Source organism: Trachypithecus francoisi, unplaced genomic scaffold (genome assembly GCF_009764315.1).
Source record: "Trachypithecus francoisi isolate TF-2019V2 unplaced genomic scaffold, Tfra_2.0 Lachesis_group3, whole genome shotgun sequence".
In the NCBI taxonomy this organism is placed as follows: Eukaryota; Metazoa; Chordata; class Mammalia; order Primates; family Cercopithecidae; genus Trachypithecus; species Trachypithecus francoisi.
The window spans coordinates 62,070,324-62,098,118 of NW_022681468.1; the positions used below are offsets into that span (position 1 = coordinate 62,070,324).

The window sequence follows — 27,795 nt, forward strand, 5'->3', positions numbered from 1 at the left end:
CCCACGGAGCCTCCCTCACTGCTAACACAGCAGTCTGCGGCGATCTATCCGCAAGGTAGCAGCGAGGCTGGGGGAGGGGCGCCCGCCATTGCTGAGGCTTAAGTAGGTAAACAAAGCCGCTGGGAAGCTCGAACTGGGTGGAGCTCACAGCAGCTCAAGGAAACCGCCTGTCTCTGTAGACTCCACCTCTGGGGACAGCCCACAGCTGAGGTCCAATAGGGAAAGCAGCGGGGGCCGGTGCAGAGGCGAACGACTCTGCCTGAAAGCTTTGGGGAGAGCCATGGATCTCCCAACGCGGAGGTTGAGATCCGAGAACGGACAGACTGCCTGCTCAGGTGGGTCCCTGACCCCTGAGTAGCCTAGCTGGGAGACATCCCCCACTAGGGGCAGTCTGACACCCCACACCTCACAGGGTGGAGTCATCCCTGAGAGGAAACTTCCAAAGGAAGAATCAGACAGGTACACTCACTGGTCAGCAATATTCTATCTTCGGCAACCTCTGCTGCTGATACCCAGGCAAACAGGGTCTGGATTGGACCTCAAGCAATCTCCAACAGACCAACAGACAGTCCTTCTGACTGTCAGACGGAAAACTATCAAACAGGAAGGACACCTACACCAAAACCCCATCAGTACGTCACCGTCATCAAAGACCAGAGACAAATAAAACCACAAAGATGGGGAAGAAGCAGGGCAGAAAAGCTGGAAATTCAAAAAATAAGAGCGCATCTCCCCCTGCAAAGGAGCGCAGCCCATCGCCAGCAACGGATCAAAGCTGGTCAGAGAATGACTTTGACGAGATGAGAGAAGAAGGCTTCAGCCCCTCAAACTTCTCAGAGCTAAAGGAGGAATTACGTACCCAGTGCAAAGAAACTAAAAATCTTGAAAAAGAGTGGAAGAATTGACAGCTAGACTAATTAATGCAGAGAAGATCATAACCGAAATGACAGAGATGAAAACCATGACACGAGAAATACATGACAAATGCACAAGCTTCAGTAACCGACTACATCAACTGGAAGAAAGAGTATCAGCGATTGAGGATCAAATGAATGAAATGAAGCGAGAAGAGAAACCAAAAGGAAAAAGAAGAAAAAAAAATGAACAAAGCCTGCAAGAAGTATGGGATTATGTAAAAAGACCAAATCTACGTCTGATTGGGGTGCCTGAAAGTGAGGGGGAAAATGGAACCAAGTTGGAAAACACTCTTCAGGATATCATCCAGGAGAACTTCCCCAACCTAGTAGGGCAGGCCAACATTCAAATTCAGGAAATACAGAGAACGCCACAAAGATACTCCTCCAGAAGAGCAACTCCAAGACACACAATTGCCAGATTCACCAAAGTTGAAATGAAGGAAAAAATCTTAAGGGCAGCCAGAGAGAAAGGTCGGGTTACCCACAAAGGGAAGCCCATCAGACTAACAGCAGATCTCTCGGCAGAAACTCTACAAGCCAGAAGCGAGTGGGGGCCAATATTCAACATTCTTAAAGAAAAGAATTTTCAACCCAGAATTTCATATCCAGCCAAACTAAGTTTCATCAGTGAAGGAGAAATAAAATCCTTTACAGATAAGCCAATGCTTAGAGATTTTGTCACCACCAGGCCTGCCTTACAAGAGACCCTGAAGGAAGCCCTAAACATGGAAAGGAACAACTGGTACCAGTCATTGCAAAAACATGCCAAAATGTAAAGACCATCAAGGCTAGGAAGAAACTGCATCAACTAATGAGCAAAATAACCAGTTAATATCATAATGACAGGATCAAGTTCACACATTACAATATTAACCTTAAATGTCAATGGACTAAATGCTCCAATTAAAAGACACAGACTGGCAAACTGGATAAAGAGTCAAGACCCATCAGTCTGCTGTATTCAGGAGACCCATCTCACATGCAGAGACATACATAGGCTCAAAATAAAGGGATGGAGGAAGATCTACCAAGCAAATGGAGAACAAAAAAAAGCAGGGGTTGCAATCCTAGTCTCTGATAAAACAGACTTTAAACCATCAAAGATCAAAAGAGACAAAGAAGGCCATTACATAATGGTAAAGGGATCAATTCAACAGGAAGAGCTAACTCTCCTAAATATATATGCACCCAATACAGGAGCACCCAGATTCATAAAGCACGTCCTTAGAGACCTACAAAGAGACTTAGACTCCCATACAATAATAATGGGAGATTTCAACACTCCACTGTCAACATTAGACAGATCAACGAGACAGAAAGTTAACAAGGATATCCAGGAACTGAACTCATCTCTGCACCAAGCGGACCTAATAGACATCTATAGAACTCTCCACCCCAAATCAACAGAATATACATTCTTCTCAGCACCACATCGCACTTATTCCAAAATTGACCACATAATTGGAAGTAAAGCACTCCTCAGCAAATGTAAAAGAACAGAAATTATAACAAACTGTCTCTCAGACCACAGTGCAATCAAACTAGAACTCAGGACGAAGAAACTCAATCAAAACCGCTCAACTACATGGAAACTGAACAACCTGCTCCTGAATGACTACTGGGTACATAACGAAATGAAAGCAGAAATAAAGATGTTCTTTGAACCAATGAGAACAAAGATACAACATACCAGAATCTCTGGGACACATTTAAAGCAGTGTGTAGAGGGAAATTTATAGCACTAAATGCCCACAAGAGAAAGCAGGAAAGATCTAAAATGGACACTCTAACATCACAATTAAAAGAACTAGAGAGGCAAGAGCAAACACATTCAAAAGCTAGCAGAAGGCAAGAAATAACTAAGATCAGAGCAGAACTGAAGGAGATAGAGTCACAAAAAACCCTCCACAAAATCAATGAATCCAGGAGTTGGTTTTTTGAAAAGATCAACAAAATTGACAGACCGCTAGCAAGACCAATAAAGAAGAAAAGAGAGAGGAATCAAATAGACGCAATAAAAAATGATAAAGGGGATATCACCACCGACCCCACAGAAATACAAACAACCATCAGAGAATACTATAAATGCCTCTACACAATCAACTAGAAAATCTAGAAGAAATGGATAATTTCCTGGACACTTACACTCTCCCAAGACTGAACCAGGAAGAAGTTGAATCCCTGAATAGACCAATAACAGGCTCTGAAATTGAGGCAACAATTAATAGCCTACCCACGAAAAAAAGTCCAGGACCAGATGGATTCACAGCTGAATTCTACCAGAGGTACAAGGAGGAGCTGGTACCATTCCTTCTGAAACTATTCCAATCAATAGAAAAAGAGGGAATCCTCCCTAACTCATTTTATGAGGCCAACATCATCCTGATACCAAAGCCTGGCAGAGACACAACAAAAAAAGAGAATTTTAGACCAATATCCCTGATGAACATCGATGCAAAAATTCTCAATAAAATACTGGCAAACCGGATTCAGCAGCACATCCAAAAGCTTATCCACCATGATCAAGTGGGCTTCATCCCTGGGATGCAAGGCTGGTTCAACATTCGCAAATCAATAAACGTAATCCAGCATATAAACAGAACCAAAGACAAGAACCACATGATTATCTCAATAGATGCAGAAAAGGCTTTTGACAAAATTCAACAGCCCTTTATGCTAAAAACGCTCAATAAATTCGGTATTGATGGAACGTACCTCAAAATAATAAGAGCTTTTTATGACAAACCCACAGCTAATATCATACTGAATGGGCAAAAACTGGAAAAATTCCCTTTGAAAACTGGCACAAGACAGGGATGCCCTCTCTCACCACTCCTATTCAACATAGTGTTGGAAGTTCTGGCTAGGGCAATCAGGCAAGAGAAAGAAATCAAGGGTATCCAGTTAGGAAAAGAAGAAGTCAAATTGTCCCTGTTTGCAGATGACATGATTGTATATTTAGAAAACCCCATCGTCTCAGCCCAAAATCTCCTTAAGCTGATAAGCAACTTCAGCAAAGTCTCAGGATACAAAAGTAATGTGCAAAAATCACAAGCATTCTTATACACCAGTAACAGACAAGCAGAGAGCCAAATCAGGAATCAACTTCTATTCACAATTGCTTCAAAGAGAATAAAATACCTAGGAATCCAGCTTACAAGGGATGTAAAGGACCTCTTCAAGGAGAACGACAAACCACTGCTCAGTGAAATCAAAGAGGACACAAACAAATGGAAGAACATACCATGCTCATGGATAGGAAGAATCAATATCATGAAAATGGCCATACTGCCCAAGGTTATTTATAGATTCAATGCCATCCCCATCAAGCTACCAATGAGTTTCTTCACAGAATTGGAAAAAACGGCTTTAAAGTTCATATGGAACCAAAAAAGAGCCCGCATTGCCAAGACAATCCTAGGTCAAAAGGACAAAGCTGGAGGTGTCACACTACCTGACTTCAAACTATACTACAAGGCTACAGTAACCAAAACAGCATGGTACTGGTACCACAACAGAGAAATAGACCAATGGAACAGAACAGAGTCCTCAGAAATAATACCACACATCTACAGCCATCTGATCTTTGACAAACCTGACAAAAACAAGAAATGGGGAAAGGATTCCCTATTTAATAAATGGTGCTGGGAAAATTGGCTAGCCATAAGTAGAAAGCTGAAACTGGATCCTTTCCTTACCCCTTATACGAAAATTAATTCAAGATGGATTAGAGACTTAAATGTTAGACCTAATACCATAAAAACCCTAGAAGAAAATCTAGGTAGTACCATTCAGGACATAGGCATGGGCAAGGACTTCATGTCTAAAACACCAAAATCAATGGCAGCAAAAGCCAAAATTGACAAATGGGATCTAATTAAACTAAAGAGCTTTTGCACAGCAAAAGAAACTACCATCAGAGTGAACAGGCAACCTACAGAATGGGAGAAAAATTTTGCAACCTACTCATCTGACAAAGGGCTAATATCCAGAATCTACAAAGAACTCAAACAAATATACAAGAAAAAAACAAACAACCCCATCAAAAAGTGGGGAAAGGATATGAACAGACATTTCTCAAAAGAAGACATCCATACAGCCAACAGACACATGAAAAAATGCTCATCATCACTCGCCATCAGAGAAATGCAAATCAAAACCACAATGAGATACCATCTCACACCAGTTAGAATGGCAATCATTAAGAAGTCAGGAAACAATAGATGTTGGAGAGGATGTGGAGAAATAGGAACACTTTTACACTGTTGGTGGGATTGTAAACTAGTTCAACCATTATGGAAAACAGTATGGCAATTCCTTAAAGATCTAGAACTAGATGTACCATATGACCCAACCATCCCACTACTGGGTATATACCCAAAGGATTATAAATTACTCTACTACAAAGACACATGCACACGTATGTTTATTGCGGCACTATTCACAATAGCAAAAACTTGGAATCAACCCAAATGTCCATCAGTGACAGACTGGATTAAGAAAATGTGGCACATATACACCATGGAATACTATGCAGCCATAAAAAAGGATGAGTTTGCGTCCTTTGTAGGGACATGGATGCAGCTGGAAACCATCATTCTTAGCAAACTATCACAAGAAGAGAAAACCAAACACCGCATGTTCTCACTCATAGGTGGGAACTGAACAATGAGATCACTTGGACTCGGAAGGGGAACATCACACACTGGGGCCTATCAGGGGGAGGGGGGAGGAGGGAGGGATTGCATTTGGGAGTTATACATGATATAAACGTTATGCACATGTACCCTAGAACTTAAAGTATAATAAAAAAAAAATAAATAAGAAAAACAATATAAAGTTTCCTGAAAAAATTAAAATCATAATTACTATATGATCCAGCAATCCCAATTCTGGGTAGATAACAAAAGAATATAAAATTAATATCTTGAAGAGATTGGATTTCGAATATTGTTTCACCTATACTTCCATGTTTATTGCAGCATTATTCACAATAGCCAGGACATGCAACTTAATTGTCCATGAATTAATGAATGGAATTAATATATTAAATACTTACAAAATTAAAATTGAATTATTTATATGCTAAAATTACTATATAAGTATTTATACATTCATCTAACATATTACATTAGCATAATTGTATATGTACACATCATATATAGGAGATTATGTCATTTGTGACAAAATGGGTGAAACTGAAATATATTTTGTTAATAAGTCAGACAAATAAATACAAATACTGCATGATCTCAACTATATATAGAATCCCAAAAAGTCAATCTTATAGAAGCAGAGCAGGAAGATAATTACCAGGAACTATACAGGAGTGCAGGAGAAATGGGGAGATGTTGATCAAAGTGCATAAGTTTTCAGTTATAAGATGAATGAGCTATGGTGATGTAATTTACAGCATGTTGAGTATAGTTAATACTGTATTGTACCCTTTAAGTTTTCTTAAAGAATTGATCCTAAGTGTCTTTACCACACACATACACACAGACACACACACACATAAATAGTAACTATGAGGTAGTGGATGTGTTATTAATTGGCTTGATTTTGGTAATCATTTCACAATGTATACATGTGTATAACCATCAATTCATACACTTTAAATATATGAAATTTTTTTTGTCAATAATACCTCAATAAAGCTTGAGGGAACATAATTCTAAGCAAAAAAAAAAAAAAAAAAAAAAAAAACAACATAAATAGATTGAGGTAGTGGTTTTGTCTCTTGCTTTTTCTTTCTGCTACTGAGTTTTAGTGGGCAATGTTTTTCTTATTGACAAACCACTTTAGTAATTTATACTTTTGTGTTTAACCTACAGATTTGTGTGAATTGCATGTGAAATAGAAGTTGACATTGTTGTGAGATGTCATGGGCTATAAATATCATATTATCAGAAACTCAGCAGCTTTGTAGTGGTGTTTATATGGGGGAAAATAGGTTATAAGCAGTGAGATTAAACACATTAAAAAATATGGCATTTGTCAGGTTTGTCAAAGATCAGATGGTTGTGTTCCATTGGTCTATTTATCTGTTTTGGTACTAGTACCATGCTGTTTTGGTTACTGTAGCCTCATAGTATAGTTTGAAGTCAGGTAACGTGATACTTCCAGCTTCATTCTTTTTGCTTAGGATTGTCTCAGCTATACAGGCTATGTTTTGGTTCCATATGAAATTAAAAGTAGTTTTTTTCTAATTCTGTAAAGAAAGTCAATGGTAGCTTGATGGGGATAATATTGACTCTATAAATTACTTTAGGCAGTATGGACATTTTCACGATATTGATTCTTTCTATCCATTAGCATGGAATGTTTTTCCATTTGTTTTTGTCCTCTCTTATTTCCTAGAGCAGTGGTTCATAGTTCTCTTTGAAGAGGTCCTTCACATCTCTTGTAAGTTGAATTCCTAGGTATTTTATTCTCTTTGTAGCAATTGTGAATGGGTGTTAACTCATGATTTGGCTCTCTGTTTGTCTATTATTGGTGTATAGGAATGCTTGTGATTTTTGCACATTGATTTTGTATCCTGAGACTGCTGAAGTTGCTTATCAGCTTAAAGAGATTTTGGGCTGAGATGATGGGGTTTTCTAAATATACAATTATGTTATCTGCAAACAGAGACAATTTGACTACCTGTCTTCCTATTTGAATATCCTTTATTTCTTTCTATTGCCTGATTGCTCTGGCCAGGACTTCCAATACTATGTGGAATAGGAGTGGTGCGAGAGGGCATCCTTGTCTTGTGCCAATTTTCAAAGGGAATGCTTCCAGCTTTTGCCCATTCAGTATAATATTTTCTGTGGGTTTGCTATAAATAGCTCTCACTATTTTAAGAAACGTTCCATCAGTACCTAATTTATTGAGAGTTTTTAGTATGATGGGTTGTTGAATTTTACTGAAGGCCATTTCTGCATCTATTGCGATAATTATGCGGTATTTGTCATTAGTTCTGTTTATGTGACGAATTACGTTTATTGATTTGAGTATGTTGAACCAGCATTGCATTCCAGGGAAGAAACTGACTTGATCGTAGTGGATAAGCTTTTTGATGTGCTGCTGTATTCAGTTTGTCAGTATTTTATTGAGAATTTTTGCATAGATGTTCATCAGGGATATTGGCCTGAAATTCACTTTTTTTGTTGTGTCTCTGCCAGGTTTTGGTATCAGGATGATGCTGGCCTCATAAAATGAGTTAGAGAGGTGTCCCTCTTTTCCTATTGTTTGGAATAGTTTCAGAAGGAATCGCACCAACTCCTTTTGTACCTCTGGTACATTCAGCTGTGAATCCGTCTGGTTCTGAACTTTTTTTTTTTTTTAGTTGGTAGGCTATTAATTACTGCCTCAATTTTAGAGTGTATTATTGGCCTATTCAGGGATTTGACTTTTTCCTGGTTTAGCCTTGGGAGGGTGTATGTGTCCAGGAATTTATCCATTTCTTCTAGATTTTCTAGTTTATTTACATAGAGTTGTTTATAGTATTTTCTAATAGTAGTTTGTATTAGTGTGGGATCAATGGTGATATCCCCTTTATCATTTTTTTACTGTGTCTATTTAATCCAATTATTTTTTCTTTTCTTCTTTATTAGTATTGCTAGCAGTCCATGAATTTTGTTGATTTTTTCAAAAAACTGACTCCTGAATTCATTGATTTTTTTGAAGGATTTTTTGTGTATCTCCTTCAGTTATGGTCTGATTTTAGTTATTTATTGTCTTCTGCTATCTTTTGAATTTGTTTGCTCTTGCTTCTCTAGTTTGTTTAATTGTGATGCTAGTGTGTCAATTTTAGATCTTTCCTGCTTTCTGCTGTGGGCATTTAGTGCTATAAATTTCCCTCTAAACACTGCTTTAGCTGTGTCCCAGAGATTCTAGTACGTTGTGTCTTTGTTCTCATTGGTTTCAAAGAACTTATTTATATCTACCTTAATTTTGTTATTCACCCAGTAGTCATTCAGGAACAGGTTATTCAGTTTCCATGTAGTTTTGTGGTTTTGAGTGAGTTTCTTAATCCTGAGTACTAATTTGATTGCACTGTGGTCCGAGAGACTGTTTGTTATTATTTCCATTCTTTTGCATTTGCTGAGGATTGTTTTACTTCCAAGTATATGGTCAATTTTAGAATAGGTGCGATGTGTTACTGAGAAGAATGTATGTTCTGTTGATTTGGGATGGAGAGTTCTGTAGATGTCTATTACATCCACTTGGTCCAGAACTGAATACCCTTGTTAATTTTCTGTTTCATTGGTCTGTCTAATAGTGACAGTGAGGTGTTAAAGTCTCCCACTATTATTGTGTGAGAGTTGAAGTCTCTTTGTACATCTCTAAGCACTTGCTTTATGAATCTGGGTGCTCCTGTATTGGGTGCATATATATTTAGGATAGCTCTCCTTGTTGCATTGACCCCTTTACCATTTATATAATGCCCCTCTTTGTCTTTTTTTTGTTCCTTGTTGGTTTAAAATCTGTGTTACCAAAGACTAGGATTGCACCCCCTGATTTTTTTCCTTTCCATTTGCTTGGTAAATATTCCTCCATCTGTTTATTTTGAGCCCATGTGTGTCTTTGCATGTGAGATGGGCCTCCTGAATACAGCACACTGATGGGTCTTGACTCTTTGTCCAATTTGCCAGTCTGTGTCTTTTAATTGGGGCATTTAGCCCATTTACATTTAAGGTTAATATTGTTATGTGTGAATTTAATCCTGTCCTTATGATGCTAGCAGGTTATTTTGTCCATTAGTTGATGCAGTTTCTTCATAGTGTCGATGGTCTTTACAATTTGGTATGTTTTTACAGTGGCTAGTATCAGTTTTTCCTTTCCATGTTTAGTGCTTCCTCTTGTAAGGCAGCCTGGTGGTGATAAAATATCTCTGCATTTGCTTGTCTTTTAAGAAACTTTTTTTAGTAGTTGCCCTACATTTTCCAATATACATTTATAAATAATCTAAGTTAACTTTCAAATAACAGTATGCCACTTCATGGGTAGTGTAATTATCTTATAAAAATAATTGTAATTTATTTCTCTTATCTCTCATATTATTGCTGTCATTCTTTTTATCTAGACATAAGCATATATACACACACACACATATATATATAGAGAGAGAGAGAGGCATAATCATACATAATCATATACATTGTTGCTATTACTATTTTGAACATATTTTACTGTTCCATAAATTAAGAAAAAAAATATAACTTTTTATTTTATCTTCCCTTATTCCTTCTCTGACATTCTTAAATTCCTTGTGTAGATTCAATTATTTTTATATATATACATGTTATTTCTCCCTCTCCAAAGAAATTTTTAAATATTTTTTGAAAGGCTAATCTATTTACTAGCACAAAATTTTCCTCAATATGGTTTATCCGAGGAATCTTTAATTTCTCCTTCATTTTTTTAAACATTTATTTCACAGGTTATAGAATCCTAGGTTGGTAGGCTTTTCTTGTTTTTGTTTTCTCTCAACATTTTAAGTAGTTCACTCCACTCTCTTTTTGTTTACACAATTTCTCAGAAGTAGTTGAATGTAATTTCTGTTTATGCCTTTTTTTTTAATTTTTATTTTTAAGACAGAGTTTTGTTCTTGTTGCTCAGGCTGGAATGTAAGGGCACAATCTCAGCTCACTGAAACCTCCGCCTCCCAAGTTCCCAAGTTCCAGTGATTCTCCTGCCTCAGTCTACCGAGTAGCTGGGACTACAAGGGCCTGCCATCATGCCTGGCTAATTTTTGTATTTTCAGTAGAGATGGGGTTTCTCCATGTTGGCCTAGCTGGTCTCGAACTCCTGACCTCAAGTGATCCACCTGCCTCGGCCTCCCAAAGTCCTGGGATAACAGGTGTGAACCACTGCACCTGGCCTTGCTTTTTTAATTGTATGATTTTTTTTTCCTCACTGTGACTTACATTTAGATTTTTTTTTCTTTATCTTGATTTTCTGAAGTTTGAATATGAGATGCATAGGTGGTGTTTTTTCTTTTCTTTTCTCTTTTGTTTTTTGGTGGGGGCAGGCATTTATTCTGCTTGGTGTTCTCTGCTCTTCCGGGATCAATGGTTTGGTTTCTGACATTAATTTCTATACCTTCTCAGTGATTATTTCTTCAAATATTTCTTCTGTTTTTTATTTTTTCTCTTTCTGGTATTTCAATTAATTATATACTATGTCTTCACTTATTTCATAGTTGTTCAATATTCTGTTTTGGTGGGGGTTTTTTTTGGTATTTTTTCTGTTAGATTTTTAGTTTGAATAGTTTTTATTGAGATATTGTAAACCTCAGAGATTCTTTTTCAGCTCTGTTCAATCTACTAGTAAGCCCGACTAAGACATTTCTTATTTCTTTTAAACTGTTTTTTATTTCTAGTACATCTTTATTTCTTCTTAGAATTTCTATCTCTCTGCTTACATTGCTCTTCTGTTTTTGCATGTTATTTGCATTATCAATTAAGGTTCTTAGCATAGTAATCATAGTTGTTTTAAAAACTCAATCTGATAATTTCAACATATCTGCTGTATCTGAGTCTAATTGTAGTCCTTGTTCTGTTTCTTCAAACTGTGTTTCTGCCTTTTAGTGTGCCTCTTGAGTTTGTTCTTGCTAGCCAGACATGCTGTACTGAGTAAAAGAAAAGTGTTAAGTAGGTCTTTACTAATGTAGTGATAACATGTGGAAGGAAGTGAATCATTTCATAGCAATTTGATTAGGTCTCAGTCACTTAATAAACTTTAACCTCTGGACTACGAACTTCACCAGTGTTTCTCAATTTCTCCCACCCAACTTGAGTAGGACGGGGTGGCTAGAGTGGGCTGGAGTTGTGTATTTTCTTCATTCACATGGAAGGCTAGAGTTTGCTAGAGCTGGGTCTTCTCATCCTCTCAGGTCACTTAGGAACTAATAAATCCTCATCAGATTTGTCTCTGGTTAAATGATTTCTCTTGAGGGCAGACTTTTTAAAAACAGAATGCTGTAGCAGATTTCAAAATGTTTTTTTTCTTCTTTACCCCATGCCAGAAGCATGAGGAAACTTTTTTTCTGGTATTCACTGTGAGAAACTGGTAGAGCTCTTGGGGGAAAACCATGAAAAGTTGGCTGTCTCCTCATGACTAGAGATTTTATCCACCAGACTTGTCCACACAGAACCTCCAGAAATTTACTGATTACTGTATAGGCATTCTTACCCTGGCACTAGTTTCAAAGGAAGTTTCTGCTGGTCAGTTCCATTCCAGTAAGTTGAGATTCTTTGTATTCAACTACTGGTATCTCCAATTTTGGTGCCAGCAGTTTGTCCTGTGACCTTCCTTCTCTAAGGTATCTTAGAAAAGTCATTTCTTTTTTGTTTTGTTTTGTTTGTTTGTTTTTAGTTAGTTCCACTTTTTACTTGGTTTTAAGACAAAGTGGCAACTACCAACCTGCTTACACTATGGACAGGAAACTGGAAATATGTGCCTTTATTTTTAATAGAATATAGTACTAAAAAAAATGGACTGAGCATAGTAATTTTTTGTTTATTGTTTTGTTTTAACTTATGCATAGATATTTAAATATAGAGTTTTAACAAATGATAAACAATTCTGAATTACTTACAATAGAGAATACATTCTTATCAGTAAAGTTTTTCTATTTAATTGATAATACTATTTCCTTGAACTTTATGTTTTTAAATCATAATCTATGTTTTTGTATCCATATTTAATTCATTATTTTATATACATATATACACACATATATGTACTTAGATTCTTATTGGTATTTTTGTATTTCTCTCATGATATTTGAAGAAGTAATTTTAGACATTTTGAAAAATGTACACAAAAAACAGGGAAATCTTAGATGTCACCTAGTTCTAATTTATTCTTGTTTCTTTTGAGAATGCATTTCTCTGAGAATATCTTGGTAATTGTTTATGTCATGTTCGATTTCCTTCTAGAGCTTAAAGATAAACAATGATTTACTAGGGGTGTGTCTTTCAGGCTTAAGAAAATGAATATACTGAAACGTGTTGACATAAGAGATGAATTCTTCTCTGCTAGCACTGTGTCCAGTCTCTAGTCTTGCTTTATAATTAATTAACTGTCAGATCTGCTAAACTTCCATGAAGACACTACACAGATGTCATGGCAAATTGTTCTTGAAATTAAGATCTGAACTGGGAATGTTCTTCATACTGACCTTACAATTCTCTTTATTGATTTTGCTGTCATTTTCACCTGTTAAGAACAGAAAGAAATGGAAATGGTGCTTTATTTGTTTCTAAGAAAAAATGTAATATAATATTTGAAGAAAGAGTTTAGTCTTTATAGAAAATCATATATATGTATATATATGACTTTGAGTTCTCAAAATTAAAGTTACCGTGTAAATCTAAGACAATAAATTATACAGTTTAGATAATATATAATATTTAAAATAAATTTGTAACATAAAGTCATTGAGGATTCAAATGGAATAAACATTTGGCACAATGTTTTTCAGCTTGCCCTTACTCTAAGTTACTAGAACATATTTTACCTTATTTATTATCTATTAATATGTTCAATATTGATTTTAGTTGTTGAAAAATCAATATAAATATTAATATTCCTTATCCAAAGTTTGATATATATATTAGAGTTGTTTAACAAATAAAATATTCTTCTCACTGCAGTAGAATAGCCTAAACTGATAAGAGATTATTAACATTTTGAGAACACATTAAGTGGAGAATATTTAATATGTTATTATGTAGTCATTTCTAGAGTAATATGCCATATTTTTATGTTTATTGCAATTATAAATTTCTTCTTAATTTTTTTTATTTCAGTACCTTTAAGGGTGCAAGTGATTCTTGGTTATATGGATAAATTTTACAATGGTAAAATCTAGAATTTTTAGTGTGCCCATCACCTGAGTAGTGTACATTATGCACATTAGGTAGTTCTTTTCCCAGTAAACACTCTATAATTAAAATGTTCTGATTACATTTAAAGTTTCATAGAACTGTAACTTTATGAATGTTTATCATTCCATTGTATTCATTATAGTATACTAGTATGATGTCATTAAGATAATAGCACATATTTGAGTACTTATTTTTATGAAGGCAGTCCAATATAAAGTACAGTTTAATTCTGGGCATAGATCTTGAAGTATATAGAATGCTTAATTCCCAAAAGCATATAAAATTATCTATTTTCTTGGCTCACCTTAAACATTAAGATATATTTTAAAATGTTTGTTTATTTTTACAAATGGCATATTTTAAGACTGATAGTTTAATATAAATGAAAAATAAAATGTTATCCCGATGGTCTATTCATTATATTAATGTAATGATATATTCATATACCAATTTCCTCTCATAGCAAGTTTGAACTTATCTTTTGTGTGATTTTGGTTTTGCTTTTGGTTATTTACTTCAGTCTTACCACCTAGAAGAATTTGCTAGGAAACATGAAGAATAGTTGAAAGTGAAATCAGTACAGGGAAGATATCAGAAGACTAAACGGAAAGAATATGGTGAGTTAAGATAAACTAGAGTAAAAGTGAGTGTACTTGGGGGAGTGTAAAATATTTATGTGGCTTTTCTCCTTGCATTTGCCAGCATGAATGCAGGGGCATGAAATTCTGAATAGGGCTTTCAACCATCACCTGGGGCTTAGAAAATAAAAATTAGAGTTCAGGATATGTCAAAAAGGGCCACATTGTAGAGTGAGTAGTAATCCATTCAAAAGCACAGCACTAACAAACACTAAACTTCATATTTAAATCAATTCAATTATTGATTCAAAAAACTTAATGTGACCTTACCATAACTCCTGGCCAAAAGAAAATATCACTTCTTTTGGGAAGAGTATAACATCATTTAGATCCTCAAACGAATGCTACACATGCTCAAACCAAGTGTTTAACAACAAATAAAAATAACCAAGTATGCAAAAAGAACAAAAGTACAAAAAGGAGAAAGAAAAATAGAAGGGGAGGGGCCAAAATGACTGATTAGAACCAGTTGCAGTCTGCAGCACTCAAGGACAGGAACAAAATGGCTGAATGAATACAGTACCATCAACTGAAATATCCACATTCTCGCATTGAGACTGATTAGGGAAACAACTTGACCCACAGAAAATGAAGAAAAGCAGGGTGGAGAGATAGCACACCCAGGAGTGACATGGAGCCAAGGAAAGTGGTGAGTGATTGTGCAAGCCCAGGAAACCACGCTTCTCCCAAACATCTTTGCAACCCATGGGTCAGGAGATACCCTTGTGAGCAACCCCACCAGAGTGTTTGGTCCAACATGCAGAGCTGTGTGGAGTCTTGGCAGAGCTGCTGCTCAAGTATGCACGGAGACTCAGGAACTTTACATAATCTGGCCCTGGGATCCTCAGGAAACATGTCTGCAACTCAGGCAAGGCGGGAGGCCCGCACTTATCCCTAGGAAATAGGTGGAATCCAGGGATTCAAGTAGCATCATTTTTCTGGTCTCAATTCCACAGCACCTCACAAGGTAAGACACATTGTTTGCAAATTCCAGCCAGCTAACCAGCAACAGTGTGGACCCTCCCTAAGACCTGATGGAGTCCCAGAGGGAGGCGTGGGTATCATCTCTGCCATTTGGTTGACTCAGTCGTCCAGCCTGCAGCATTTGGAGAGTCCATATGGTCCAGACAAGGACAGGCCCCCCAATCAGCACATTACAGTGGATTTACCAGATCATGGCCAGACTGCTTCTTTAAGTTGGACCCCGATCCATGTGTGCTCACTGGGTGAAAACCTCCCAGCCAGGCCCTCCAGCCATGTCCACCTGCACGTATTAGGGACCGAACTCTGATCTCTCCCTGGGAAGGAGTGCCTGAGGGCAGGGGATGGTGGCCACCTGGGTTGGTTGGATGACTCAGTTGTTCCAACCAACCTCCTCCCCAACAGGGGCAGAGGAGATTCCCCACCATGACACAGTTCCCCCACCACGATACAGCTGTTTTCTTGAAGTATGGACAGACTACTCCTTTAAGTGATTTACTCCTCGTGGAGTGGGTTCTCCCAGCCAGGTTCTCCCAGTAGGGGCCTCCAGCCAGCTGACCTGTATTCTGTGGGGGCAGACAGAGCTCATATTTCTCCCTGGGATGAAGTGTTTGAGGGGCAGGGAAGGCCACCTCCTAGACCACTCGGGTTTCACAGCCCGTTCAGCCTGTGGGCCTTGGAGAATGCAAATTGTTCGTGAGATGAAGGAATCCCCAAAACAGCAAAGTTACTCTCCCCAAAAAAAACTGCCAGAATACCATTTTAAATGGGTTACTGACCCTGTTCTTCCTAAGTAAGACCTCTAAACAGGGGTCTCTAACCACCTCCTACAGGTGCATTCAGGCAGGCAATAGATCAGTACCCTCCTGGGACAGAAATTCCAAAGGAAGGGGAATGCTGTCATCTGTGCTGTTTCACACCCTTCACTGGCGATACCTCCAGGTATGGGAAAAACTGAGGCAACTAGGGTCTGGAGCAGACTCCCAGCAAACTGCAACAACCCTATGGAAGAGTGGCCAGACTGTTAGAAGAAAAACAAATGAACCTAAAACAATAACCACGACAACAGAACTCCCCCCCACACAAAAACTCTCCAAAGATCAGCAACCTCAAAGATTTAAGGTAGATAAGCTCAGAAAGATGAGAAAGAATCACAAAAAGGCTAAAAACTCAACCCGTCGGAGTACCCCTTTTCCTCCAAATGACCACAATACTTTTCCAGCAGGGGCTCAGAGCTGGCCTTAGGCTGAGATGGCTGAACCAATAGAAGTAAGCTTCAGAAGATTGGGTGTCAATGAACTTCCCCGAACTAAAGGAACATGTTGCAAAGCAATTCAAAGAAGCTAAGAATTATTGTAAAACAATACAGGTGCTGACCATCAAAACAGCCAGTTTAGAGAAGAATATAACTGACTTGTTAGAGTTGATAAATACATTACAAGAACTTCATAATGCAATCACAAGTATCAGTAGCAGAATAGACCAAGCAGAGGAGAGAATCTCAGAACTTGAAAACTATCTTTCTGAAATAAGACACGTGGAAAATAATAGAGAATAAAGAATGAAGAGGAATGAAAAAACCCATGGAGAAATATGGGATTATGTAAAATGACCGAATCTATGACTGATTGGGGTATCTGAAAGAGAGGGGGAAAATGGAACCAAGTTGGAAAACATACATCAGCGTATCATTCAGGAGAACTTTGCTAACCTAGAAGGACAGGCCAACACTAAAATTCAACAAATGCAGAGAACCTCGGTAAGATACTCCACAAGAAGATCATCCCCAAGGAAAATAATTGAAATAATTGTTAGATTCTCTGAGGTCAAAAAGAAAGAAAAAAGTTAAGGACAGCCAGAGAGAAAGTTCAGGTCACCTACAAAAGGAAGCCCATCAGACTAACAGTGGACCTCTCAGCAGAAACCCCACAAGTCAGAAAAAATTGGGGGCCAATATTCAACATTCTAAAAGAAAATAATTTCCAACCTAGAATTTATTTCATATCTGGACAAATTAAGCTTCATAAGTGAAAAAGAAATAAGATCCTTTTTGGAAAAGCAAGTGCAAAAAAGTGAGGGTATTTGTTATCACCAGACTTGCTTTGCAAGAGTTCCTGAAAAAAGCAGTAAACGTGGAAAGGAAGAAACTTTACCAGCCACTTCAAAAACACAATGAAGTACACAGACCAGTGACACTGTGAAGCAACCACATAAATAAGTCTGCATAATAACCAGCTAACATCGTGATGACAGAATCAAATTCACATAGTCAATGGAGTCAAATTGTATTTCATTTGACAGTAATTTTTCAGGGACCCTCCTTTTAAAATTGTATTTAGTTCAGCTAATAGTGAGGTTTCATATTATCATAGCAAAACTGAGTCAATTAGAACATTAAAGCTGCATTCTTTGGTTTTATTTATTTATTTTACTTCATTTTTTGAGATGAGTTCTCTCTCTGTAGCCCACACTGTAGTTTCATGAGCATGGCTCACTACAGCCTTGAACTCCTGGGCCTAAGTGATTCTGCTGCCTCAGCCTCCCATTTAGCTGGGACTTCAGGCACACAACAGCACACTCCGCCAAATGTCTTTTATTTAGAATAAATATTCGCCACTTCACCATTGTTAATTCCCCTTTTTTGCTTTGTTTTGTTTTGGTGTCACTTTGTCAGCCAGGCTGGAGTGCAGTGGCCAATCTTGGCTCACTGCAACCTTTGCCACCCAGGTTCAAGCTATTCTTGTTCCTCAGACTCCTGAGTAGATGATACAGGTGTGCATCACCATGCCTGGCTAATTTTTGTATTTTTAGTGGAAACAGGGTTTTGGCACGTTGTCCGGGCTGGTCTCGAACTCCTGTCCTCAAGTGATTCGCCCACCTCAGTCTCCCAAAGTGCCGGGATTATAGCCACCATACGCAGCCCCATTTTCTTTCTTTTAGCATATTTTTGAATTATTTTCTTAGTTGTATCACTGGGGATTACAATTAACATCTTAATTTAAAACAATCAAGTTCATAATAATACTAACAATCTCAATAGTATTGAAAATATTTACATATTATAGTTCAGATCTCTCCCCCACATCATCTTATTGTCTTTAAACAGATTGTAATTTGATGCATTTATAAGCCTATAAAAATATTTGTAATTTTTTTTATGTAGTTGTCATTTAAATAAGATGAGGGCAAACAGCAATACGAACCAAAATATATGTATACTTTATTTTTATTTACCTATTTATTTACATGTCCCTATGTCCTTTATTTTGTCGTGTGGATTTGAGTTTCTGTTTAGTGTCTTTTCATTTCAATTTGAAGAGTTACTTTTAGTATTTTGTAAAAGCAAGTCTGCCAACAACAAAGTTTCACAGTTTTTGCTTATTTGGAAATTTCTTATTTCTCCTTTATTTTTAAACTATAGTTTTTCTAGCTATGCAATTCTAGGTAGATGGGTTTTTTCCTTTCAGTATTTTTAATATGTTATACCATTAGTTTCTAGATTCCATGACTTCTTACATGATTTCAGGTATAAATATTTTTAGTGATTCCTTGTATGTGATAGATTGCTTGCCTCTTCTTGCTCTCAAGATTCTTTTTTTGCCTTTGACTATGAATGGTTTCGCTACGATGTGTTTAGAGATGGATCTATTTGAGTTTATACTACTTGAAGTTCATTGAGCTTCTTTGATGTGTACAGTCATAATTTTCATCAAATTTAGAAATGTTGTGGCCGTTATTTTTTCAAATACTGTTTTTGTTCCTTCTCCCTTTTTAATACTTTGCATACATTTTGTGCAATTGATGGTTTTCCACAGTTTTCTGAAGTTCTGTTTACTTTTCTACATTATTTTACTATTGTTCCTCAGTTTGGATAATTTCGAGTGACTTTTTTTCGACTTTGCTGGTAATTCTGAAATTTTAAGCCTGCCCTTAAGTCTGTCTAACGATTTTTTATTGTAATTATTTGAAATTTAAACTATAGTTTTGGTTATATTTATATCTTTTTGTTATTCTCTATTTGGTGAAACATTATTCTAGTACTTATGCTTTCTTTTAATTATATGAGCATACTTATGGCTGATTCAAAATATTAGTATAATAAATAGAAAATCTGGCTTTCTTCATGTTAGGTAAATTTTTCTTTCCTTTATATGAAGCATAATTTCCTGATTTCTTTTTTCTTGCCTAATAATTTCTTATTGGTGTTGAAAACTGCATATTTAACAAATTTAATGGAGCAAATCTGTAAATCAGATCAAGTCCCTTCCAGGATTTGTTATTCTTACAGTTTATTCTTCTTGTTGCTATTACTGTAGTTTGCATATTGAACATCTTGCAATAATTCTGTAAAGATTGTATTTTTTTCCATTTGTGGCTACTGAAACCTCTGATTGATTAGCTTAGTGGCAACTAATTAGTGGACAGATTTTCTTATTCATCTTGAAACACTAAGTCACCTAATGTTTGCCAAGGGATTCTGTGTATGTTTTAAGGCAAAACTTTCATTCTCTGACAGTTTATAACTCTGCCTTGGCCTTTATTTTCCTGTCACATAGGGCTTTAAATCAACCAGAGTTGAGAGATTAGGGCCTTCCTTGGTATTCTCTGCAAGTATTCATTGACTTCTACAGTCCTAGGAATATTGGAGAGCTTTTTCAGGGATTACATGAATATTTTATTCTCCAGATTTTTCTTTTAAGTGTTTTGACCAATTTCTTTGTTGACCCAACTGGTATTGCCACCTCAAGCTGATGAAATATTAAACACTTGCCACTGGTTTGATAAATGCTCTATAAATAAGGCTTTTCCATGAGCTCTATATCCAACTCAGAAAAAAGAAATATAAGCCCAGTGAATGAAGCTCCAGACAGAACTGCAGTTCTATTCTGTGATACAAAGTTTCCAGGGAGCTCCAAACCCACCTTCCCTCTTGTGTTAGGTTTCTGGTTTGCAAGGGTTACTATGTAGCTGAGGTGAGGAAAAATAGGAGACAGGGCTTATTATAATGTTACCAGATTCAGCTTTCTAACAAAGAATTGGCCATTTTTATTCAATTAATGGTTCTTGGATTATTACCAGTATTTGGGAAATTCCTGGAGTTCTGAAAAATTTAATGTTCACACATTTTTTTCAATGTTCTTCAAGCTTTTATGGAGGAGAAGATTATCAGATATTTTACACTCCTATTCTAAATGTGCTTGACAGTTTATTATTTCTGGATACATTTAAGTTGCTAAGAAGAGGTGAATGAACTGAATTCATTTTAATGTCTGATATTTTAATTTTGCAATGGTCACTTAGCAGAAATAAAAGCATTTGGGTTTTAATGTACTCATTTATTTAGTTTTCTTTTACATAAAACAAATTCCAGACATATAGTTCAGTGATACTAGATCAAGTCTTGATGAATTTGATACAGCAAACTTGAGAATCTCATCATATTAGGATAGCAATGAATTTCAGCTTCTTTTTGGGTGAACATAAATCTTAAAAATTTTAATGTTCTTTACTTATTTACAGAATGAAAAAGATCTTGAGCAATCACTTATTTATTCATTTCAGCTGAGAATACTGTGACAGTTTTATTGACTCCAAAACTCATGGGGGAAAATAATAGATATATAATGAATGCATAAATATTCAAATAACCTATTATAAACACATGAATTACTGGTGTAATTTAAATATCCAAAGTATACACATTCTATATATAGCACAATGGCAACAAAGAGACAGTTACAGTTGCATGATTTTTTTTCTAAAATATATACTATTACACTACTACGAAGACTTTTTCTTTGTAATATAGTTTAATCTTTTTAAATATAACATGGATTCAGTATGAAATAGTTGTAGAGAGTCTGGAATCTCATATAAACACTAAATCAACATGTGCTTGAAAGAACATTCATAATAAAGATAATCTAGAATATTACAAAATAAAAGCCTATGAAAGCAGTTTGTGTTTTGGTAGGTATTTTCTTTTCTAGCACTAGAGTCTGTCGATAGTTAGCTAGCCTCCATAAAGTTGATTATCTAAAATAACCATGCAATATGAGATATAGATATGGCTTCATAACCTTAGTCTCCCTCTCCAGAGTCTCTTCCTGTCCTGGATGTACTTTCCAAAAAATTTTCTGAGCTTTCCAACTCACTGACTATCATGAACAATTATCTCCAAGACGGCAAACCTAAAAATGCATTACAAATGCTACGAACAAATACAAGCTTCAATATGTGATTTTATGTTTTTTTTTTTTTTTTTTTATTGTCAGCTTTGTTCCACAATTCTTATTAGCAATATCTGAATGCTTAAAAATGTTTACTAGTTTGGCTTATCCACTCATACTCTCATTTTGAAACTGAAATTCATCAGTAGTCTAGGCCCCCCCTTGTTTCATTGAATAATAGTTTCTAGCAAATGAGAAGAAATACATAATGCAGTAGTAATTAATACTACATTATTATAAATATACTTGATATATTTGAATATTTTAAATATAGAAAGTAGTTCACATATTATCTAATTTATCATTCATAGAGCTTTCAATATATATTTCTATTCAGTTTAATGTAATCAGACTGCATATACAGAAACACGTGGGCACATATGCACATGGTTATACTATCATTTAGTGTGTATATGTATTCAAAAATTTTCTTCCTACTCTTATTAAAGTGAAGCAAATATTAGCATTTACTTTTTATGTATTTTTTAATATTTAATGTATAGCAATATATTGAAAAATGCTCTGTGACCTTTGAAACAATGTGTTCTGATTAACTGGTTCTCCCGTGTCTACACCAATATTCAGGGAGTGAACTGAATGACTACTCAATCAAGACAGGGAATACTGAAAAGGTCAAACTGATATGATGGTGAAAATCACTTAATAATGTTTTTGATCTTAAATCTATTTTTATATAAAATAAACTGAAAACTGATACAGCAAAAAATTCAAGGTACATATTTTCCAACACTGAATAGTGAAAGAAAAAAGGGATATTGTACAAACACTATAAGGAAACGTGAAGATAATGTTCTTATTTTTGGTCACATAGTCTCAGACTACTTGTATTCTACTTGGAATATGTTATCTCACATATACAAAATTTATAATTACATTAATTAATCATGAAATCACTACATAATAGGTCATGATAAGTCACAATAATGTAAAGTAAAATATCTTGTTATGTGCTTAAGAGACAAAGATACATTTGTATTGATGGCAGCGGGCTCTCTGGAGCTGCCACTGCAAAAACCCTGGCTGCAGTGAGGGAGGTGCCACCAGGGCTGTGCATTCCATGGAGCCCGTGAGAGCCAGGAACAGGCAGGAGCTGCTTCCTAGTTGGCGGTGCGGGAGTCCTGCCCTCCTGGCTGCAGCTGCAGACCTGGGCATTCCTGCACTCTTAGGGTCCCAGAATGCCCCCCGCCTCTGCAGGCTCAGAATTGCCTTCTCTTGCTGCCTGGCCTCTCCCTGCTCCCAACACCCACTCCTATTTTGGAAAAAAGTTGTGGCGGAGTTTGAGTGCTGTTGTGATGTGGCCAGGTGTGTGCATACCAGGGGCACCATTGACATACCAGCCCCCTGTTGCCTCAACCCTCTCCAGACTTTAGGCACCCATGAGCATGGGTGAGAGGCTGAGGGACCCCTGAAGGCAGCTCCATTGTGGGTCTGCAGGCATCCCTTGGCACAAACAACTTGGGCTCCATGGACAACATGATTGATGGTGGCAGGAAGCAGTCAAGCTACTAGGTGAAACGGGTTGGTCCCCAGTGAAGACCTACCTTGAAGCCAGAGATGGCCTGAAGCATGGGGCCTGGGCTGTCAGGTCCAGTTGGAGTCTGCAGCTTGGAGTGAGAACTTACGGTGCTTTTCCAGGCCCACTCATGGCCACCCATGGACCAATCATCATGTACTTCCTAACTTCTGAAACCCATAAAAGCCCCAGACTCAGCCAGACTTGCAGAGAGATGTTGGGACAATGGCCGTGTGAGTAAGAGCTACCCACTTGGGGTCTCCTCTCTGCTGAGGGCTGTGCACTCTTTGAGATGACCTGCCTGTGGATAGGAGCTACCAATTTGTGGTCGCTTCTCAGTTGAGGGCTGCACACTCTTCAAGATGACTTGCCTGTGGATAGGAGCTACCCACTTCAGGTCTTCTGAGAGCTATATTGTCACTCAATAAAGCACTTCCTTACCTTGCTCACCCACCAGTTGTCCATGTACCTCATTTTTCTTGGATTTTGGACAAGAACTTGGGACACACTCAGTGGCATTACTGAAAGAGCTATACACACAAACAGGATTGAAACATGCTTCCCTGCTCACCATGTTGTGAGTAGTGAGGAGGAAAGAAGAGCTGCCACCCTTCCGGGAGCTCAGAACTATGGGCTTTTCCAGCCAGGGCTATGACTCCTCTTTGGGGCTTTGCAGTCTCTGGTGTCTCCAAGCTTCCTGGCGCCACCATGATCTCCTTAACCAGATGCGAGTGCCCACAGTGGAAGCCACTTGCTGTGCATCAGATCTAGCTGCAGGCTTGCACAGAGCTGGTGCCTGTGCTTATGCCTGAAACTGCCTGCCCCACTGCAGCAGCTAGTGTGCCTGGCTGTGCGCTGTGGCCAGACCCAGTTCTCACTTGCTCATGCACCCCTCGCCACTCTGCACCTGGCTTTTGCTTGGCAGACATGGGATCTAGACTGGTAGCAGAAACTGAGTGCAGCCTGCCAGGTTGAGTGAGTGGAGCAAGCCCAGCAGACCCAAGCAAGACTCACGCAAAGATGCCACCAGCCACAGAAGCATCTGGCTGGAAAAGCAACACCCTGAGGATCCTGTGACAGTATTACATTTATTCACAGAGTCTTGTCCTAAAGTCAGAAACACAAAAAGCTGAAAGTTTGTGTTTTTTCATAGTTCTGTTGGTGACTAACTCTAATCTCATATGAGATGATATCAGTTATTTATTTACTCATTTAGGGTATACATTTATATCCTTTGCAGCAGAAAAATTAGTGTGAAATTATTGGGTGCTTTCATAAACTTTTCTGGGAGGGTTCCATAATGGATGATATATGCAAGTACTATCTTTCTCAACACCAAAAAATTTTGAATTTCAAAATATCTTTACCCCAATGTTTCATATTGACTTTTAACCAGTTGATTTAACTGTATAATGTTTCCATGTGCTGTTAAAAGAAAATGTAGAAGTATTTATTAGAAGGCTTTTAATAGTTCAAAACCATATAATTTAAGAGAAATTAAACAACTTGCTCCTGAATGAGTTTTGGGTAAATGATAAAATTAAGGCAGAGATCAATAAATTTTCGAAACTGGTGAGAACAATGATGCGTCATACCAGAATCTCGTATACAGCAAAGTCAGTGTTAAGAAGGAAGTTTGTAATACTAAATGCTCACATCAATGTGTTAGGAAGATCTCAAATTAACAACCTTACATCACAACTAGAGGAACTAGAGAAACAAGAGCAAGCCCACCCAAAAGCTAGCAGAAGACATGAAATAATAACAAGTAGAATGGAATTGAAGGAAATTAAGACTCAAAATATTGTATGAAAGATTGACCACTACAGGAGTCGGTTATTTGAAAGATAGATGGACTACTAGCTATAGAAAGAGAGAGAAGATCAAAATAAACAAAATCAGAAATGAAATGAAAAAGGGAACATTACCACTGACCCCACAGATGTACAAAATTCCTCAGTGACTACTATGAACGTTTCTATTTACACAAGTCAGAAAACCTAGAATAAATTGATAAATTCCTGGAGTCATATACCTCCCAAGGTTGAACTGGGAAGAAACTGAATCCCTGAACAGACCATTAATGAGTTCCAAATTGAATAATTAATAAAAGGCCTATCAACAAGAAAAAGCCCAGAAACAGACAGCTTCACAGCAAAATTCTACCAGATGTATAAGGAGCTGGTACCATTTCTATGGAAACTATTCCAAATAATGGAAAAGGAGGAACTCCTTCCTACCTCATTCTATAAGGCCAGCATCATCTTGATACCAAAACCTGGCAGAGATAAGCCAAAAAAGAAAACTTTATGCCAATGTCCTTGATGAACATAGATGCAGACATCCTCAACAAAACACTAGCAAATTGAATCCAGCAGCACATCAAAAAGCTAATCCAACACAATCAAATAGGCTTTATTCCTCGAATGCAAGTTTGGTTCAACATACAAATAAGTAAAAGTGATTTACCACATACATAGAAACAAAAACAAAAAAAATAGAATCATCTTAGTAGATGTAGAAAAGGCTTTTGATAAAACCAGTACTGCTTCATGTTAAAAGCCCTTGACAAACTATAAATTGAAGCAGCATACTTCAGAATAATGAGCCATTTTCAAAAAATAAACTACAGCTATCATCATTCTGAATGGGTAAAAGCTAGAATTATTCCCCTTGAAATCTAGACCATGACAAGCATGACCCCTCTCACTACTACGATTACACAAAATACTGGAAGCCTTAGCCAGAGCAATCAGGTGAGATAAATAAATAAAATGTATCCAAACAGGAGGAGAGGAAGTCAAATCATCTCTCTTCGATGTTGAAATGATCATATACTTAAAAAAAAACCATTGTCTCTGCCCAAAAGCTCCTTTATCTGTAGCATTCCTGTACACCAACAGCATCCAAGCTGTGAGCTAAATCAATAATGTAATCCCATTGATAATAGCCATAGAAAGATTAAAACACATAGGAATGCAGAAAACCAGGGAGGTAAAGAATCTTTACCATGATAATTACAAAACACCTGTTAAATAATTCAGAGAGGACACAAAACAGTAAAAAAAGAAATTTCATGCTAAGTGATTGGAAGAATTAATATTGTTAAAATGGCCAAAATGTCCAAGGTAATTTACAATTTCAATGCTATTTCTATCATACCACCATGGCATTCTTCACAGAATTAGAAAATAAAAGCGATTCTAAAATTTATGTGGAACCATAAAGGAGCGTGAATGGCCAAGGAAATTCTAAGCACAAACAATAAAGCTGGAGGCATCACATTACTCAACTTCAAACTATTCTACAAAGCTACAATGACCAAAATAGTATGCAAATGGTATAAAAACAGACACATACACCAATGAAATACAATAGAGAGCACAGAGATAATTTCACACACCTCCAACTCTCTGATCTTCCACAAAGTTGACAAGACCAAGCAAAAGAGTAAGGATTCCCTATTCAACAAATAGTGTTGGAATAACTGGATAGCCATATGCAGAAGACTGAAACTGGGTTCTTTCCTCACACTGTATACAAAATAAGCTGAAGATCATTTAAATACTTAAATGTAAAGCCCAAAACTATAAAAACCCTGGAAGATAATCCAGGAAATACCATTATGGACATAGGCTTTGGCAAAGTTTTTGTCACGAAGCCTCCAAAAGTATTAAAAACAAAAACAAAAATTGACGAATTGAACATAAATGAAATAAAGAGCTTCTGCACAGTATAAGAAACTATCAACAGGGTAAACAGACAACTTATAAATAGGAAAAAATATTTGAAAACTATGCATCTGATAAAGGTCTAATATCCAGAATCTATAAGGAATTTAAACAAACTAACAAGCAAAAAACAAAGAAATACACTTAAAAATTGAAAATGGATATGAACAAACACTTAGCAAAAAAAGCCATACATGCAGCTAAGAAGCTGCTCATCAGTAATCATTACAGAAATGCAAATCAAAACCACAATGAAATGACGTCTCACACAAATTATAATGGCTATTATTAAGAAGTCAAAAAATAACATGCTAGTGAGGTCACAGAGAAAAGGGAATGCTTATACACTGCTGGTGCGAATATAAATTATTTTAGCCATTGTGGAAAGGAGTTTGATGATTGCTGAAAGAATTCAATACAGAACTACCATTTGAACCAGCAATCCCATTACTGAATATATACCCAAAGGAATGCGTAAAGACACATGTACACGTATGTTCGTCATAGCACTATTCACAATAGCAAATACATGGAATCAATCTAAATGCCTATCAATGCAATTATATATTATATATACATATGCCTGTAATTATATATATTATATGCAATTATATATTATATATAATATGTGCAATTACATATAATATATGTTATATATATTATATGCAATTATATATTATATATATTATATATTATATATTTATATATCACGCCTGTAATCCCACCACTTTGGGAGGCCGAGGCAGGTGGATCACTTGAGGTCAGGAGTTTGAGACTACCCTGACCAATATGGTGAAACCTCATCTGTACTAAAATTGCAAAAATTGGCCAGGCATGGCGGCTTGAGCCTGTAGTCCCAGCTTCTTGGGAGGGTGAGTCAGGA

General features: G+C 36.8%; 1 long non-coding RNA gene across 1 annotated transcript; it reads left to right on the forward strand.

Moving 5' to 3' along the window:
• The first annotated feature begins 290 nt into the window (after positions 1-290).
• On the forward strand, positions 291-15,905 carry LOC117071221. Its single transcript, XR_004432196.1, has 3 exons — positions 291-300; positions 634-636; positions 15,759-15,905. It is a non-coding gene; the product is annotated as an uncharacterized LOC117071221 (long non-coding RNA).
• Positions 15,906-27,795: the final 11,890 nt, after the last annotated feature.